This window comes from Euprymna scolopes, chromosome 33 (assembly GCF_053919585.1).
Source record: "Euprymna scolopes isolate OS-2025 chromosome 33, ASM5391958v1, whole genome shotgun sequence".
Taxonomy (NCBI): Eukaryota; Metazoa; Mollusca; class Cephalopoda; order Sepiida; family Sepiolidae; genus Euprymna; species Euprymna scolopes.
The window spans coordinates 29406237-29426118 of NC_136514.1; positions in this window are offsets into that span (position 1 = coordinate 29406237).

Here is a 19882-nt window from a genome sequence, read left to right on the forward strand (position 1 = left end):
TAGTTTTCACTTTTAATTCTCATTTTCGCTCATTCGGACTTTTACTTCAACACCTGATGATGATTCGTGGACGAATCGAAAGCGCTCGTGACAGCAACAACTATGTAATTTTTATAAATATTTTTGATTTTGATACAAAAAAGATTATACGGAAAATCTAAAAATTAAAAAAAAAGAATCATAAAGCAAAGTGTCTCCATTGCATTTAATATTTGCTTGAATATATATATATATATATATATATATATATATATATATATATATATATATATATATATATATATATATATATATAAACTAAATATTTTATATTACGATTGATTTATTAATTAATACATATTGAAAATTTGACTAAGACCGAATAATTCTTGTATGTTTTGGTGGACTTTTTGTTCAATCAGGGGTTCAATTCAGTTTTTGGTTGCAAAAAAAAAAAAATAAAATACCTTTTATTTTTAACTTGCCTAGGTGCCGGCGTTGCCCGGGTGTTTGGAGGTGTGTGTTGAGCAAAAATAAAAAAGAAAGTGGTAGTAGGCAGGCAGGCAGGCAGGCAGGCTCGGACCTGTACCCCGAAGAAGGAAAAAACCGTGAAAAAAAAAAAAGTGACGTTTTTGCCATCGCCAAACCGGAAGTGGCAAAGGTTTAAATTAAGATTAATCAATCGAAAAGAGGGGATGACGTTCGAAAATATCAGCGAAAAAAGCAACCCCTACTTGTAGAAAAGTGCCCAGTTGAGGGTGAAGGAATTAATGTTTTTAGCCAATTTTTCGATATTTGTCGTCTGAGACACCGCACTTCAAAGTGATACCGATCGTGAAAATCGCCGCCTCTGTCAAAAGTTTTAGACATAATACATACATACATACATACATACATACATTTAAACAGACAGGTGAGATTTATATTATAGAACTTCTTCTATATAGGAGAAGATGCCTATATTAAGGCATTGAGAGATAATAATGCTTGCTTTATACTTCTGAGTTTTTTTTTTTTTTTTTTTTTAGGGGGGGTGTTCTTCTAAATACCGGCGTTATAAAACAAGTTTAAATTTTATTTATCCGGGACAGCACCTGGTGTCCTTGGTTATTTTAGATGTGAATAAATATGGCTAAAGTCTTTTAAAACAAGTAGTTACTTGTTACAGTCAGAAACTATCGGTCTTTTTGTCCAAAGCAAACATCATTCAGACCGTCTCTCTTGTTGGCTTGGCTTTTTTGTTGTTTGTTTTTGTTTGCTTTGTTTATTGTTTTTCTTCATTTTTTTCTTTTTCTTCTTCTTTTCCTTTTTCATCTTTCTTTTCTTTTTTCTTTTTCTTTTTTTCTCTCTAATAAAAATCCATGCCATGAAAGAGCAAAAGAATAAATTCCTTCTTTTGTTGCTTCTTTCTCAAGTCAAGAAACCTTTTTTGAGTGCCCAACCCAATACATCAAAATCCTCTCTTGTGTCACAAAACAGTTATTTTCTTTTACTGTGTCATTATTACACTAGCAGCATACCCATTCCAGGAGAGAGATTCTGCTACTCTACTATTTATAGAGTTGGGCCATTTATCGCACCGACAGTGAGAATAAAACGCCAAATCTACATTCAAAATAGAACAAAAAACATTCTAAGGCACTCATCGAAAAAACACAAGAATAGATCCACTGGCGAATACATCATTAAAATATTAAATTATTTCCACAGAAGTGCATATATTGCTACCTAGGAGGAAGACTAGGTATCTAGGCGATTTATAATCTAATAAACTGCACAGTTATTTTTAAACATTTTTTTTACACGGTGGTCACTACTTATCAAGGCCTGGAAGCCACTCAGGGATAAGGGTTATTGCAAGTACATTACATTAGTGTGGAGATTTGATGAAGTGTTTACTTAAGGGGGCGGTTCATTAGGAATTTGTTAACATTAGACTTGAAGACATCCAGGTTGTAGTCAGGTGGGAAACAGGCAGACGGAACAGAGTTCCACAGGCGTGCAGTTCTAAGAAAGAAGCTTTGTTCATGGAATCCACATTTTGATTTAGGCACAGATAAAGAGTGGGGGAAATTTTTCACAGTGGATTCAGCTAGACGGGTGTTTTTCGTGAAAGATTGGCGAGGGGGACCAGAGATTGGAGTTCAGACGAGCACCTGCCATGGAAATAACGATAAAACAAGGATAGGCTTGCAACGTCTCTTCTGTGGGAGAGAGGTTGCAGGGTAGAGAAGAGGGCATCCCCCACAAAGCCACAAAGTTTATTTTGTACTCTGTTAAGGCAGGATAGGCTGTTTTTAGCAGCTCCTGCCCAGATATGGCAGCGGTATTCCATCCTTGGATGTACTTGGCTTTTATATAGATAGAGAATTGCATCAGTAGTGAGATATCTTCTGGAGCGGTAGAAGGATCCCACCATCTTTCCAGCGACCTTGGCAACAGACTTGATGTACGTGTTCCATTTCAGATCAGGAGTAAATTATTTGTAATATTGGGCCATTTATCGCACTGACTGTGAGATTTAAATACTAAATCCATATTCAAAATAGAACAATAGCGTTCTAATATACTGATCCTGTGTATTTGATTGAAATTGTAAACTTAACAAATTTGCATATTGATTTTCAAAAATACATTTCATTAATTCACTATTCGTTTTTTTTTTTATTATTGTTTTCTAATCCAGCAAATGTTTTCATTTTAATTCTACAGAGATTTTGTGCCGCTTTTTAGTAGTAACGATACATTAGAATATGTGAAATTATTGACAGATATAGTATTCCTGGTTAGAGTATAGTTCATCTTGTGACAAAGCTAAACATTATTTTATTGGATTTTCCATTACTTATTTAACGTCAATTGTAAAAAAAAAAGCCTCTACCGACAGCACCCACTGTGGCCCAGCAAACAGCTCACCATCAAATAACTTTTTAATATCCTAGTTACAGAGATAATTCAATTACGATAAGGCATTCCAAAAGTAATGCCTCCTATTTTTATTCCACCCGAATGGATCAGAGAGGAATTGCAAAGTGCATCGTTATGATGACTGAACTTATACATTCATAACCTGAAAGTTTCATCTCTCTGCTACAGATATTAACGGTGTGAGACTCTAAAACAGCATCCCCTGTCATGAACGTGCATCAGATTGAATTAACCTGTGGACTCAAAGTATTTTCCACCAATGGAAATCATACCCCCCCCCAAAAAAAAAAGAAAGTAACACATCTATGTGAAAATAGTAAGCCGATGTGAAGTTAGAAATAGTAGAATATAGAAGCACATAGACTTCAGCAGCCGACGTTTATAACTATTTTGCTGTACGAGAGGATTTGATATATCGAACAGGTGGGGGAGGGGCATACAAAACAATGAAAGAACCGAAGAACGTCTGCTCATCTCTTATCTGTGCCTTTGCAAAAAGGACTCAATGACTCACATACTATCTTTCTTCATCTTTCGAATTTTTTATTTTTATTAACATTCTTACACATTAGCAATGTCAAGCAAACAGAAACGAATTACTACGCATTCACACGCATTAACAATAACAAGGTAAACCAACTCAGCCACACTATCAAAAACTCACATGCATTTATTGCTTACATGCACATATATTCACATTATGAACATTTTTAAATCAGTCTATCATGGATGTTCGTCAGAAGCTGAGATGTGTCATTGAATTCCTGGTAAAAGTACATTTAGAATTGTGGTGACTATATAGAAAAATAAATTTTGGAGCATAAAAGGTCACTCATTTTGATGGTACTACTCTCACCTTTGTGGCTTTTCAACTTTTTCAGTTGAAAAAAAAAGGAGGCTTTACTATTGAAATTACCCTCGTAATATAAAAATAACGTTGATAAGATATTGTTCATATGTTCCAGATGTGGAAATATTATTACTTGTTAAAGTTCATTCGTAAATGTTTTCATCATCAAACGATTAAATTTCATTGCTAAAACATTTCTATTGCGTTCACAAACATGCAACAAAATGACAAAATTGTACTGTAAAATGGTTCTTTCTTTTTCATTCGAAAACATTTAAGGCAGATGACAAAATTTCTCTGAAAAATGTTCTTTCTTTTTCATTCAAAAACATTTAAAACAACGACAAAATTTTATTGAAAAATTTCTTTCTTTTTCATTAAAAAACATTCAAGACAGACGACAAAATTTCATGGAAAAATTTATTTCTTTTGCTTTCAAAAACATGCAAGACGGACGACAAAATTTAATTGAAAAATTTATTTCTTTTTCATTCAAAAACATTCAAGACAGACGACAAAATTTAATTGAAAAATTTATTTCTTTTTCATTCAAAAACATTCAAGACAGACGACAAAATTTCATTGAAAAATTTATTTCTTTTTCATTCAAAAACATTTAAAACAGACGACAAAATTTTATTGAAAAATTTATTTCTTTTTCATTCAAAAATATTCAAGACAGACGACAAAATTTCATTGAAATTCTGGTTACTGCCTTTCTTTTTATCCTTTCTTCTTTCACTTAATACATTTTCAAATATCACTTTTGACTGTAAAAATGAAATAATTATTACCTCCCAACTTAACCAATATTGATATTTTAAATATTTCAAATAAATAATTAACCCCCTTTCCTTTGAATATTGAAGTGTGATTTTCTGGACTGCAGACTTTAAATTAAATATACAACAACTTCACATTTTAAGTTAGTTATTCTTTGAATAAACAAACAATAAATAACACTTTGAAATAATTAGTCGTTTTGACTAAACAGAAAATATTCTGGATTCTTCCACGATATTTTCAAAAACGTCTGGATAATATTCGGATTGAGTTTTCTAAATAACACCTCACAATGAAATAATGACATTTTATCGTAACTTTTTTTTTTTTTTTTTTTTGCAAAACAATAGTTAATATTTGGAATTTCAAAATATAACTTTAAACAATGACACGTCAGACATATTTTTATAATTCTTGGAACTTTTCCAAGAAAATAAATTAAAATTGTCATCAACTCTGCAGTTTTATTTTATTTATTTATTTATTTTATTTATTTATTTTTTTTTTTTTGCAGCTCAAAATGAACTCAATCGCCCAATAAATTAAATTCACATCCTAAAGAAAAATATTTAAATTTTAATACAGCATATTTTAAAATTATATTTGAATTTATTCTCGATATGATAATAATGAGTGTCCATAGAAAAGAATAAAATAAAATTAATGTAGATACAATTCTCGGTGCAACTGCAATATAATTGTGAAATTCTGAAAACGAAAAATTTAATTAATTAAAAAAAACAAAAAACAATGGTATCTACTGACTTTTTGTGTTAACTTCAACTAAAAGCAATTATATCTACTTAATTGGCATGTCAGACGTACTTAAATATACCACATTATTTAAAAAAAAACAAAAAAAAACGCAAGTTTTCGATCTTTAATTTATTTATTGCAAACTATTATCCTCATCTTTCTTAGTTGTTGTTTCACGATGTTTCGGCCAACTATTCCTCTGACCTTCATCAAGTGTAACTGCAACGGGATAGGAACTCTGAATCTCCTAATTGCATTCTCAGTACTTACTGCCATCCATAGTTGTTGTTGTCTCACCACGTTTTGGCCAAGTAAGCCTCTGGCCAGCTTTGGGTAGGATTGAAACCGCTATCTTCAGACAATTCTCACCTGGCATCATATTTTGGATCTTTATCATAAAAAAACATTTGCCATATTTCTTTGGAAACACAGGGTATAGTAACAAAGAAAGTAACTCAGTTATGCTAACAATAAGCCAAACACACAATTTATTTTTAAAAATTGACAAAGTTACACGCTAATTACCTCCTCTTGTAACTCTCCAGTGTTTTTTAGCCAAACATTTTATTTTTGATTATTTTATAAATTATTTATTATAAATGTTTTTCTTTAATAATTTTTCTACCTTATCGTTTTTCGTAATTTTTGGATATATTCATTGCTGTAACTTAACAATTAAGTAGAGACCCTTGGTTTGCCTTGGAATTCAATATTAAAAATTTCGAATTTCGCTATTACAGTGTAGTTACACTCAATTTTCATAAGAGATGAAAACTGTATCCATAGAGATGAAAATATAAGATGTTGAACAACAATATTGCAGCCAAAGAAAAGTTCTCTAAATTATCGTCTGGTCAAATGCTCAAACTGTCATGTGACTCAAATGAACCAATCAAATGATAATCTGAGGCAAATATTTCAAACTTGATATAAAAAAGATTGTCTGCCCAGAATATTTCATATGTGATTCAATAAAAAAAAATTTGAATCTGCGAAAAAATGAATCATAGAAATTTTATTTTTACTGAGCGTTTAATTTAAAATGAAATATGGCCACTGAAAAAAAAAAAAAAAATTCTAAAACTCTCAACTAACTCAAATACTGAGTCGAAGGGAAAAAATTATTTCTGCAAAATTTATTTACCAGCTTTTTATTACCATAAAAAATAGGTATGTATATAGGAAACTGTAACCTGAGCATGTGCAATAAATAAAGATGTTAATTAATAATCTCAATCTCTTTTATTATATAAAAGTCACTGTGTGTGTGTGTGTTCCTTCCTTATAAGTTCCCAAACGGCTGAGCCTATCTTTTTCAAATTTCACACAATGGAAATTTATATATCTGGTAGGGTTCTTAGATATGTTTTGTACAGAAATTCATCCGATAAATATCGAAAATGGAAAACATTTGATCCTAAAAATAAGAATAGTTTTTTTCCTTATAGGTAAAAAAGAACAATTTCTACAGGGGAATTTTTTATGTTACGCCGGCAATGGAGATGATAAAATATTTCTTCTTTAAAAAAAAAAAACGAATTATTAACATCGGGAGATATACCGTAGTGGTAGAACATTCTACTACAGATCAAATGATCCCCTGTTGAAGCCCGGTTGTACCTTATAATTTTATGTTAAGTCTTTCTCATTAATGAGTTCAATTTACGGTAAAAGAACAGGTACTATTTAAAATCGCCGCAAATCATTTCTTTGTTTGCATATTTTAAAACTAAACATTAATCAAGTGCAATATTTCCAGAGCATTCATCGTCAAGTCCAAATATCAGCTGACATGATATTGTATCATTATTACTTTTTTATTTTTCATTTTTTTTTTTTCATTTTTTTTATTTTTTTTTTTTCATTTTTCATTTTTTTTATTTTTTTTTTTTCATTTTTTTTTTTTTTTTTCATTTTTATTTTTTTTTCATTTTTTTTTTCATTTTTTTTTTTATTTTTCATTTTTTTTTCATTTTTTTTTTTTTTTTTTTTTCTGCAAATAGTCGACCTGGCAAATTATTTCTCATAATATATAATATTCAATAAAGGAATGATTCTATGATAATACATGCACAATCTGCATAAATTAAAATATTATGTTTAAGCTTATTGTATGACTGGGCAATGCCAGGCGTCCAGCTAGTCAGTTCTAAGTGAAAGACTTCTTGAGGTTGAAAGTTCAATCCTCACTAGAGAATAAAACTGAAAATAAAATTTTTTAATCATATATTTTAGACTTCTATTGACTGATGGAACAAAAACAACCTGTGGTCCTGGATATGACCTTAAACTATATCCAGTGGTGAGGCCCCAGCTTGCGGGCTTTGGGGAGTGTGGAGCCACCCTTTAATTACCATTGCTCCCAGGTCCACTCTGACCCGGAGTGGTAGTACCTCTTAGGGTCCCAACTATGGGTTAAATAGAAACCAACTTGAAAACAACAAATATATTCTATTAAAAAATGTTTCTTCAAAATCACTGGATTCGGCATTAAATAACCTGAAAAGGGTTGATATGCCGTAAAACAAAAACAACTAACCAAAAAACAACCTGTAGATTAAATATATAGTAATGTAATAACATACTCAGTTACAATTTACTTTTCAAATTACTTAACTCGGTTCAGACTACTGCTAATGTGAAACATTTTTAAATAATCACCTAAAAATATAGATCAGTAAGGGAGATAATTCATTTTAAATAAAAGAATATGATAGGAATTCATAATTTTGATTTAGCGAATTTATCAAGGAGTATAATTTACCAATATAACTTGTTTTGTGATTAAGTCCTTTGACCAGAAAATTACTCCCCGGAAATTAAAAAAAAATAAAAATGAACTATTCATAATTTCAACCTAAATAATTTAGTAATGTTATTCTTACAACATTTCAGTTATATGAAATATACGAGTTGCCTTAAATAAGTTTCCAGACTTTTTCATGTGGTCACTTTTATTGATAGTACACAAATGAAATTCTAGTCTCCTAGAAGTAGTAGAAGTAATCTCCTCCGGTTGCACTACACTTGTTGTATCATTCCAACAACTTCTGGAAAGGCCCATGGAAGTCCTTTTGTGTGAGAATGTCAATGACCTCATCATAGCCTCTTTCATCTGCTCAATTGTCTCATAACAAAAGCCTCTAAGGTTTTTCTTGAGCTTAGGGTATAACTAAAAGTCACAGGCAGCAAGATCTGGGCTAGAGGAAGGGTGAGGAACTGTCTTGATGCCCAATTTGGTCAAATAGTCTGTCACAAGGATGGAGTTGTGGACTGGTACATTGTCCTGGTGGAAATGCCACTGACCCGATTTGACGAGTGCTGGCCTCTTCTGATGGAATCTCTTCCCGAACTCCCTTAAAACCTCAACATAGTATTCCTTGTTGACTGTCTGTCTGATGGGAACCCAGTGCATGTAGATAATGCCGGTGTTGTAAAAAAAAAGGGATTATCATAAGTTTCTGAGAGAATTTGTTCTGTCTAGCCTTCTTGGGTCTGAGAGAGCCAGAAGGCTTCCACCGGGAACTCTGTTCCTTGGTCTCTGGGTCATAGCAGTAGATCCAGCTTCCATCTCAAGTCACCAGAGCATCAAGAACTGAGGGATCTGAATTGATCAGCTGAACCATCTCCCTGCTGTCATGACAACGTCTTTCTTTCTGATCTTCTCTGAGTACCTTTGGGACAAATTTACGAAAATCTTCTGCATGTTCAGGTCATCGCAAATAATTGTGTGTATACAATTCCCACACTGACATCAAACTGTGCACTTATTGTCTCTATAGATACACGACGGTCCTTATTCATGAAATTCTTTATTTGGCCAATCAACTCTGGTGTCTACAACAATTTTAAATGCCTGTACAAAAATGTCTGGAAATATATTGAAGGCACCTCGTAGAATGGAAACCTTTATTTAATTCTCAGGGTTAGCTTGCTCTTGTTTTGTCAGCCATTATTGGGTGTAAGTCTTAATTGTATTTGTTGTATAATCTGTACTGAGGATTGAACCTTCAACCTCCAAAAGACTGTCGATTAGAACTGGTTATACCTAACAACTTTCCTTTATTCCTCTAGCACCGGGCAAAATTTCCATTTGTAAGGGCTACTCATCTCTGAAACACATTAGTATGGAATTGCTTCCCTGCAAATTGTTAACATGGTCATCTTCGAATCCAATCTCAGCAAATACCTATCATAAACCGCCCATAAGTAGTCAAACTTAGTTCATACCATTGAGTGCTCTCCAACCTTCTTCTAGTATATCTTGTCAAACTCAGGAATCTTTATGTCAAACTCAGGAATCTTTATGTCAAACTCGGGAATCTTTATGTCAAACTCAGGAATCTTTATGTCAAACTCGGGAATCTATATGGGATTTCTAACTGAACTTTTTATTTAATCGATGAGGGTAGCATGCTTTCATTCCACTAGCCATGACTGGGTAGAAGTTCTAAGTAATTTGCAATCGTATTTTGAGTGTCGCCCGGAAGATACACGTGAAGAAGGTCGAAGATAAATACAGTACTCCGAATAATCCGAATAATACAAACTCCTATCTTGTTCTTTCAATTTAAAATAAGTTACCTCCCTTGCTGATCTTTATTTTTAGCTGGTTATTTAAAAATGTTTCACATTAGCAGTAGTCTGGGCCGGGTTAAGTAATTTTAAAAATAAATTGTAACTGAGTATTGTCGGTCCTGGATATGACCTTAAATTATATCCAGTGGTGAGGCCCCAGCTTGTGGGCTTTGGGGAGTGTGGAGCCACCCTTTAATTACCATTGCTCCCAGGTCCACTCTGACCCGGAGTGGTAGTACCTGTTAAGGTTCCAACTATGGGTTAAATAGAAACCGACTTGAAAACAACAAATATATTCTATCAAAAATATTTTTTTCAAAATCTTTGGATTCGGCATTAAATAACCCGAAAACGGTTGATATGCCGTAAAACAAAAACAACCAACCAACAACCAACAACTGAGTATTGCAGCCGTAAATTATACTACTTGGTAAATTCACTAAATAAAATTATGGATTCCTACTATATTCTTCAATTTAAAATGAGTTATCTTCCTAGCTGATTTTTAGTTTTATATACTTATTTAAAAATGTTTAACATTAGCAGAAGTCTGGGCCGGATTAAGTAATTTTTTAAATAAATTGTAACTGCATATGTTATTACATTATCATATATTTGATCCACAGGTTGTTATTCTTGTCCCATCAGTCTGTAGAAGTTTTAAATATATATATATATATATATATATATATATATATATATATATATATCCACTTATCTTGTGCTTCCTTTTTAAAATTAAATATGTTTTTAACTCTTTTTCAAGATGTTTTTTAACATGTTTTATTAATCATTTGTTCATATTATAAGCCCTATTTCCTTTTCGGTTTTATTGAGCTTTTACGTTAAATTACATTTAATATTTATAATATATTTTAAGTTTACCATTTTGATTAACTTGGTAAACTTATTGTAATTTTTATTTATATATATATATATATATATATATATATATATATATATATATATATATATATATAAATTGTCTGTATTTTTGAGATGAGGTGTTTTCATTGATTGAGATTGTCGGACTGCCTTCCTCATCTTGGTTGTTATTGTCACAACGTTTCGGCCGTCTTGCCCTCCGGCCTTCGTCAGATGTTTTGTATCGAACTGGGGAACCGTTTGTTAGGAGTTTCGAACCCAACCCTTTATTATTATTAATATATTATATATATATATATATATATCAATTTTATTCTTTGTTTTAATCTCTGGTGAGGATTGAACCTTCAACCTCCAGAAGACTGTCACTTAGTTAACGCCTTTATTCATTATGGCACATGTCCAGGTTACATTGGACAAAATAGTTCGTATAATGTAACTAATACTAACAAAAGTTAGTTTGACTTTTTATTCTTTATCTGTCAGTCTAACCCAAATCGCAGGACCTTTCAAATTGTAAATGCAATTCGGTCCTCTGCATTATTATGATAACTCTGAAGTGATACTGCTGCATATGACCTTTTCGATTGTGACTGAATCTTAACGTTTCATTATAACTGTGTGACAATTCAGTTCAAGTTATTCAAAATTAAAACAGGTGTTCTTAGATTGTCACTCAAACACAAAAAATATGACCTTTTGAATCAAGTAATTCATGAAAATTTGACGATATTTTACACGTGGGTGATGCCCTTCTTTTCTTCCCTGCAACCTCTCTCCCACACGAGAGACGTTGCGAGCCTGTCTTTGTTTTATCGTTACTACCATGGCAGGTGCTCATCTGAGCTCCAATCTCTGGTCCCCCTTTGCCAATCTTTCACGATAAACACCCGTCTAGCTGAAACCACTGTCAAAAATTTTCCCCACTTCTTATCTGTGCCAAAATCAAAGCGTAGATTCCATGAACAAAGCTTCTTTCTTAGAAGTGCACGCCTGTGGAACTCTGTTCCGGTTGCCTGTTTCCCACCTGACTACAACCTGGATGTCTTCAAGTCCAATATAAACAAATTCCTGATGAACCGCCCTCTTAAGTAAGACACATTATCAAATCTCCAATACTAACGTACTGTACACACAATCACCCTTATCCCCGAGTGGCTTCCGGGCCTTGATAAGTGGTGGCTACCTTGTAAAAAAAAAAAAAAAAAGGACCCATGGAAATTCCACAGAATGAAAAATATATTTAATCAAAATGTTTTCACAAAGCTAATATTTTTCTGGACAGCACAAAAAATTAGATTTGGTGGATGGGTACAGAAAAACCAATAACATGTAGCAAATATAAATTTATTAACATTTCTATTACAATAGTGTCCATTGTATTTTAAATATACAACTGACCCAAATTATATTGTGACTTCTGGTAACAGTTGTTATATTAGTGATACCAGTGTTTTATCGTTGTCACAAGGTATTGTGTCTCAATATCTGATAACGACGGTCACAAATTTAGCGTATGGTAGCAAGAAAGGCAGACAGAATATTAAGTTAAATATTTATTGAAAGAAACGAAATGGATGAAAATGACCCTTTTTGTTAAGAAGTTTCTGAAAAGAAGAAAATAACAAGGTCCTTGCCATTAAGGTTTGTTAGAATGAAGATAATTAAAAATGTCTCTTGTTGACAGGATGTTCTGATGTGAAGAGAATATTAAGGTCTTTGTTATTAAAGTTATTAAAGGTGTGAATAATTAAAAATGTTGTTAGGATTCCGAGAAGATGGAAATAGCAAAGTCCTTGTCATAATATAAATTTACTAGAATATTCGAATATTTATGTATCTCATATAGAGATCAAGTGTTAGTCCTAGGAAGGGGGCCCCTTGATTCCTGAGAACTTTGACTGAAGTAAAATGAAACAAAAGATAAATGTATAATTTATTAAGTTTGACACTGAAAATATTATTTACTTCAAAATGGATGACGTCATAAATAGTTACTTAAAAAAATTAAAGCTCATTTTCAAATGTTATTATTCGCCCGTTGTGACATCATCCAATGTGTATAGTTGTAACGTTACGTGGCATTACTTTAGTAATTCATAAAAATAAAAGAGCAAACAATTGACTCACTGACTGGTGCAACATCCTTTTTTTTTTTTCTTTTTGAAGTTCTCGACTCTCGGCCTGTTTTTTTTTTTTTTCTTTTTTTACACCCCTCTTTTTCGACTGCATTTTTCCGTGGTAACATTTGTTTTTCTTTCATTTTTTCTTTCTTCCTTGTGATCCTTTTTTGGTAAAAGGCTGGGTCACAACATCCAAAATAAATATATGTAACGTTACATGGTGTTACACTTTACTTTATTAAGTCATAAGAATAAAACTGGAAAGAAACAACTAAAAGTCCCGGTTGGTCCTTTTCTTATTTTTTAATATAAGTCGTTTATTACCATTTTTCTTTCTTCCCATCTCGACACCAGCTTAAAGAGTGTCTCACTGCCTCTGCGAGACCACATGTCTATCTCTGACTGCATTTTTTTTTCTGCTCAACTACACACCAGCCGTAGACAGCCATTTACAATCTTAGATTTTACATGGCCATCTTTTTCAATTACGCTTTTCCTTCTCCCCAACCACGTGGTATCCTTTTTTTCTTTTTGTGTCAGCTTCCACACACTTCCTAATTTGCATATATGCTTTTTTTTCGGCAAGCCAGCTATCTTACAGCTCCTGCTGATATTTTTCCACGTGCTTATATGCACTCTGTTACATACCATCCCTTCTAAAAAGAAATTCTTTACAAGAATTTAATTAAATCTGCCTGAGGTAATAAAAGAAAACAAAAAAAACCCCTCAAAAGTTCACACAACAAAACATGAATAATCAAATCCAAATAAAAATGCCTTAGTGTATAGTCTGTTCAATATTTTCATTTTATACATTTTTTTGTCAGAAATTCTTTTCCTTATTTATTTCTCTTCTTCCATTTGTAAAATAAAGGAATTCTAACGTATTCTTCCAAATATTTAAAGGTAACGCTTTAATACATTGAAAGGGGGGAAACACCCCTCAGTGCACTGATTAAATAACGAGGATGCATGTTTTGTTTTAGGCGGGGCGGATTTTCAGAAATTTCACTGGAGCAATATTCAAGTGTTTCAGCTTAGTTGTGCAAGAATAAAAATATTTTACAAAGCTAATCAAATTATTGCGAGACCAAATCAGGGTTTGCATAGTCTTTGATGTTTATTTGTCCTGAGTCTGTAAATTCACAAAACTGAAACGGGATGTTTTTATTTTAGTAATAAATTCAGTTTATTGATTCTTGGTAGTCTTCATAACATATGTTATTCTGTTAGTTGTGTTCCAAGAAATATTTGCGCGCGCACACACACACACACACACACACACACACACACACACACACACACACACACACACACACGTTTACTTCATTTAATCACATAAATTAATATACAAAGATATAATTTTATGCATTAATTTTTCAGTATTTACTTCAATAGTGCTCAATAAATAGGTAGAGCTAGGTAGTAAGCTTACTACTATATATATATATATATATATATATATATATATATATATAAATATATATATATATATATTGTGAGTTTTTTGCGCTGCTTTTTTTCTTATTCTCTTACAGCAACCTTCAATAATTCCCTCTCGCCATCCTATCAGTCATAATCTTAATACATCACCTTGCTCATTTGACAGATTTTTATGCTAGTTTTCTTTTGGTTAAATCTTCCTCTTTGAAATCCTTGACTAAACTAGTTATCATAACTTTTTTCCTAGTCCCATGACTCATGTCTCAGTTACTTTTAACAAGATTATTTGAAAGAACATTAGTTAATCTAAACCTTTGTAGAGTCCACAACCCCTTTTTGTCTCTTAACGGTTCAGTCACTGTTTAGCGAGATTATTCAAGACAATTTCGGCTTATTTTTATCTCTTAAGTGCTCCACCCTCTGGTTGGCAAGATTTTTTGAGACAGCTATGATTGACATCTGATCAAACAAGGCCAGAGACATTATCCATGGTTGAGTAGTTTGCTAGAGACGGCAAAGATCAATTCTTTTAAACTTTGACGCCTTGGCAGCTCAAATTTTCGACCCAAACCGATTAAAAAGTTTGCCCTATCTCTGAATACACTTTATGTAAAATTTCAAATGTTTAGATCAGAAATTAGCTGAGTAATTTGGTAGGGACTACAGAGGTAAACATTTTTTAACCTTTGACTCCAATTTTGATCCCATAACATTTATTGTCTTGGGCTCAAATTAAATTATAAAGTTTGATCCATGTCCAAGTAACCTACATCTAAAATTTCAAGTGTTTAGACCCAAAATAGTTTTCAAAGGTCAAATCATTGAACTTTGACCCCTTTACAGCCAAATTTTGTGGCTGAAAACCGATTAAAATGATTTTCCAAAATCTCAATATCCCTTATGTCAAATCTCGAGTGTGAAGACTGAAAATTGACAGAGTAGTTTGGTAGGGAAATGTACACACACACACACACAGACAATTTCACTTATATATATATATATATATATATATATATATATATATATATATACTAGCATGTGTGCCCGGTGTTGCCCGGGTGTTTAGATGTGTGTGTCAAGCAAAAAAAAAAAAAACGTGGTAGTAGGAAGGTAGGCTCAAACCCGTACCGTGAAGGAGGAAAAGAATGGGAAAAAACGTGACGTATTTGCTATTACGATCACTGCCAAACCGGAAGTGACGTAGGTTTAAATTAAGGCTAGACAATTGAAAAGAGGGGATGACTTTCGAAAATATCGGTGAAAAAAGCGACCCCTCCCTGTAGAAAAATGCCCAGTTGAAGGTGAAAAAATGAATGTTTTTAGCCAATTTTTCAGTATTTGTCATTTGAAAGGTCAAGCTTCAAAACGATACTGATCTTCTGAAAATCCGTCGCCTCAGTTGAAAGTTTTAGGGAGACATGTAAACATACATACATACATTTATATATTTGTAGCTCAAATTTTCGACACAAACCAATTAAAAAGCTTGCCCTATCTCTGAATGTCCTTTATGCAAAATTTCAAATGTTTAGACCAGAAATTGTCTGAGTAATTTGGTAGAGACCGCAGAGGTCAATTTTCTTTTAAAATTTTGACCCCTATTATGACCCTTAACATTTATTGTTTTGGGCTCAAATCAAGTTATTAAGTTAGATCCATGTCCAAGAGACCAACATTTAAAATTTCAATTGTTTATACCCAAAATTGTCGGAGGAATGTGATAAAGTTCTCAAAGGTCAAATCGTTGAACTTTGACCCCTTAACAGCCAAATTTCTGTCCGAAAACCCGATTACAAAGATTTATATCAAATTTCGAGTCTGTAGACTGAAAATCGACAGAGTTATTGCGTAGGGAAATGTACAGACACACACACACACACACACACACACACACACACACACACACACACACACACACACACACGGTCTCTTTTATATATATATACTAGCCTGGGTGTATTGATGTGTGTGTTGAGCCCAAAAAAAAAGGCAGACTCAAACCCGTACTGCAAAGGAGGAAAAGAACATGCAAAAAACGTGACGTCTTTGCTGTTTCGCCCATCGCCAAACTGGAAGTCATGTAGGTTTAAATTAAGGCTAGTTAATCGAAGAGAGAGGATGGCTTTCGAAAACATCAGCGAAAAAGAGGCCAGTTGAGGGTGAAGTTATTAATGTTTTTAGCCAATTTTTCTGTACTTGTCGTCCGAAGGGTTGGCTTCACAACAGTACCGATCTCGTGAAAATCCGTCGCCTCTGTTGAAATTTTTAGGCAGACAAACATACACACATATATACATACATTCAAACAAACAGGTGGGATTTATATTATAGATTATATTGGACGCAATATATAGTAATGGTTTAAAAAGTTTTTTAAAAAAATAAAGACTCATGTGTCACCACCAAGAATCGAACCCACAGCCTTATTTTTGCCTCTACCGCCAATGACTGGGCCATGAAGACATATTTACTGCAAGGCTAAAAATTAAAACATGAACCAATAGCTACTACATTATACATTCGTAATGGCGGTGTTCGACCTTCACCTGGCAAATTACATATTTTAAATTTCACACTTTTGCACCGATTTTCTGGGCTAAAACCCAAATATAAAGTTTCGCATGGATTCAAATACCTTATATATGAAGTTTCATGTCTGTAGACCAAAAACTCTAGAAAGAGTTTGGTAGGCAAATTTTATTAAACAAAAATATATACGTATACATAAATATATATGGAAACAATTTTGTGTTTACTGTAAACTTTTTATGCAAATATTACGCAAGTATAAATCATGTAGAACATCTGCATTAATATAATTACACGTAATAGTTTACTAAAGATGATCATCGCATAAGAAAACCGAAGAAACTAATATGGAATTAATTAAGATGAATTTTTAAAAGAATATGCAAATTAGCTATATCTTCTGCTAGTGAATGCAATTCCACGCCCCATACATAATAAAATTGTATTTTCGTTTTAAATAAATAGAGAAGATGATTTTGATATGAATATCAATACGCACACTTGAAAAACGAATTTATAGGAGTATATATATATATATAGATAGATGATTCGCTATTAATCTCAAACCCAAAATTATTTGCTATTAATAATTTACTATTGTTCTCAACACCAACCTTATTTACTACTTGCATTTCTGCTTGAAAATAGATACTAATATTTATATGGGTTATTATACAATTATTATTATACTATATATATTACTAGCAGGGGTGCCCGGCGTTGCTCGGGTGTTTGGAGGTGTATGCTCTGCAAAAAAAACAAAAAAAAAATGGTTAATTTTTTAAAACTTTGACCCCTATTATGACTCCTTAAAATTTAAAATCTCAGTACCCGGTATTTCAAATTTCGAGTCTATAGACTAAAAATTGACAGAGTTATTGCGTAGAGAAATGTACACAGACACACAGACAGACAGACAGACAGACACGTTCACTTTTATAGATATACTAGCATTTCAGCCCGGCGTTGCTCGGGTGTTTGGAGGTGTATGCTGAGCAAAAAAAAAAAAAGATTCAATTTTTTTTTAATTTGACCCCTATTATGACCCCTTAAAATTTATAGTTTAGGGCTCAAATCACTTTATTAAGTTAGATCCATGTTCAAGGAACCTATATCTAAAATTTCAAGTGTCTAGACCCAAAATTGTCGGAGGAGTTTGGTAGAGTTCTTAAAGGTCAAATCGTTGAAATTTGACCCCTTAACAGCCAAATTTCTGGCTGACACCCGTCACATCGATTTTCCGAAATCTCATTACCCGGTATTTCAAATTTCGAGTCTATAGACTAAAAATTGACAGAGTTATTGCGTAGGGAAATGTACACAGACAGACAGACACGTTCACTTTTATAGATATATAGATAGATAGACAGATAGATGAAACAAAAATATATACGTACTAGCATTTCAGCCCGGCTTTGCCCGGGTGTTTTGAGGTGTACGCTTAGCAAAAAAAAAAGTCAATTTTTTTTTAATTTGACCCCTATTATGACCCCTTAAAATTTATTGTTTCGGGCTCAAATCACTTTATTAAGTTAGATCCAGGTTCAAGGAACCTATATCTAAAATTTCAAGTGTCTAAACCCAAAATTGTCGGAGGAGTTTGGTAGAGTTCTTAAAGGTCAAATCGTTGAAATTTGACCCCTTAACAGCCAAATTTCTGGCTGACACCCGTCACATTGATTTTCCCAAATCTCAGTACCCGGTATTTCAAATTTCGAGTCTATAGACTAAAAATTGACAGAGTTATTGCGTAGGGAAATGTACACAGACACACAGACAGACAGACACGTTCACTTTTATAGATATATAGATATAGTATTATACAATCTGTAATCTGAAATTATTTCTTAATTTTTTTTAATTAAATTATATATATATATATATATATATATATATATATATATATATATATATATATATATGTTAGCAAAGATACCTCTGCTTCATGCAGTACTTTGCTGTACAATTGAGTACTCGCTTTGCTGGCACCCTTGCAGTAAGTGAATGTTGTAAGAGCAACTATTGTTTAAGGTGTTTAAAAATTTTTTAACTACCTCCTGAAGTGACTGAAATCCAAGTATGAACTTTAAAGCAAATAGGTTATATCAAAGTTGACACTTTCAGTCTTTGGAAATCCCTTCCAGGATTCTGCTTTCCCAACTGTACTGATATACAGAAGTTCAAGTGTAACGTGAACAAACATCTTGCTACTCAACTTCCTTCATAATGCCCCTGCAAATTATGCCCCGATAGTAGCCCTCTACTTCAAAGTGGCACTGTGCCTTGTTTGGAGTGAAAATTGATTAAAAATAAAAAAATATTGTTACACATAAAAATTGAAACAATTACAAAAAATCACAATAAGTTAACATTTGTTTAGCATCACAGACACATTTCTATCAAAGATATAGCAAAGATACTCCAACTTGGTGTGCACCATCTTTAGGTGGATTTTTATGAAGAGTTGCACCAAATATGACCTTAACCTTTGACCTTAGCATTGAAAAATTGAGTACACCATCCCTAGGTTGGAAACCATCATCCTGTTAGGTTTGGTTATGATCGGTTCAGTGGTTTGGGCTGTAGGAGAGTATATATATACATAGGCTATGACTTTGACCCTTGACCTTTACCTTGGAAAATGGTGTGCACCATCCTTAGGTGAGTGATCATCATCATGCCAAGTTTGGTCATAACTGGTCCAGTGGTGTGGGCTGTAGGAGAGTTGTACACACGGATGCACACAAAAACACTACTACTTTATATATATATACTGCAGTTGAACCTGGCTTTGCTCAGGCCCTATGTACTGTTCATAACTTTATGTGCATATTTATATATATATTAAAACGTTTGACTCATGTCCAGGTAACCTACTTTAAAATTTCAAGTGTTTAGACCCAAAATTGGTGGAGGAATTTGATGGAGTCTGCAAACGTGAACTCTTTCAACTTTGACCACTTGGCAACCAAAATTATTTGCTATCAATTCACTATTAATCTCAAACTCAAAATTATTTGCTATTAAT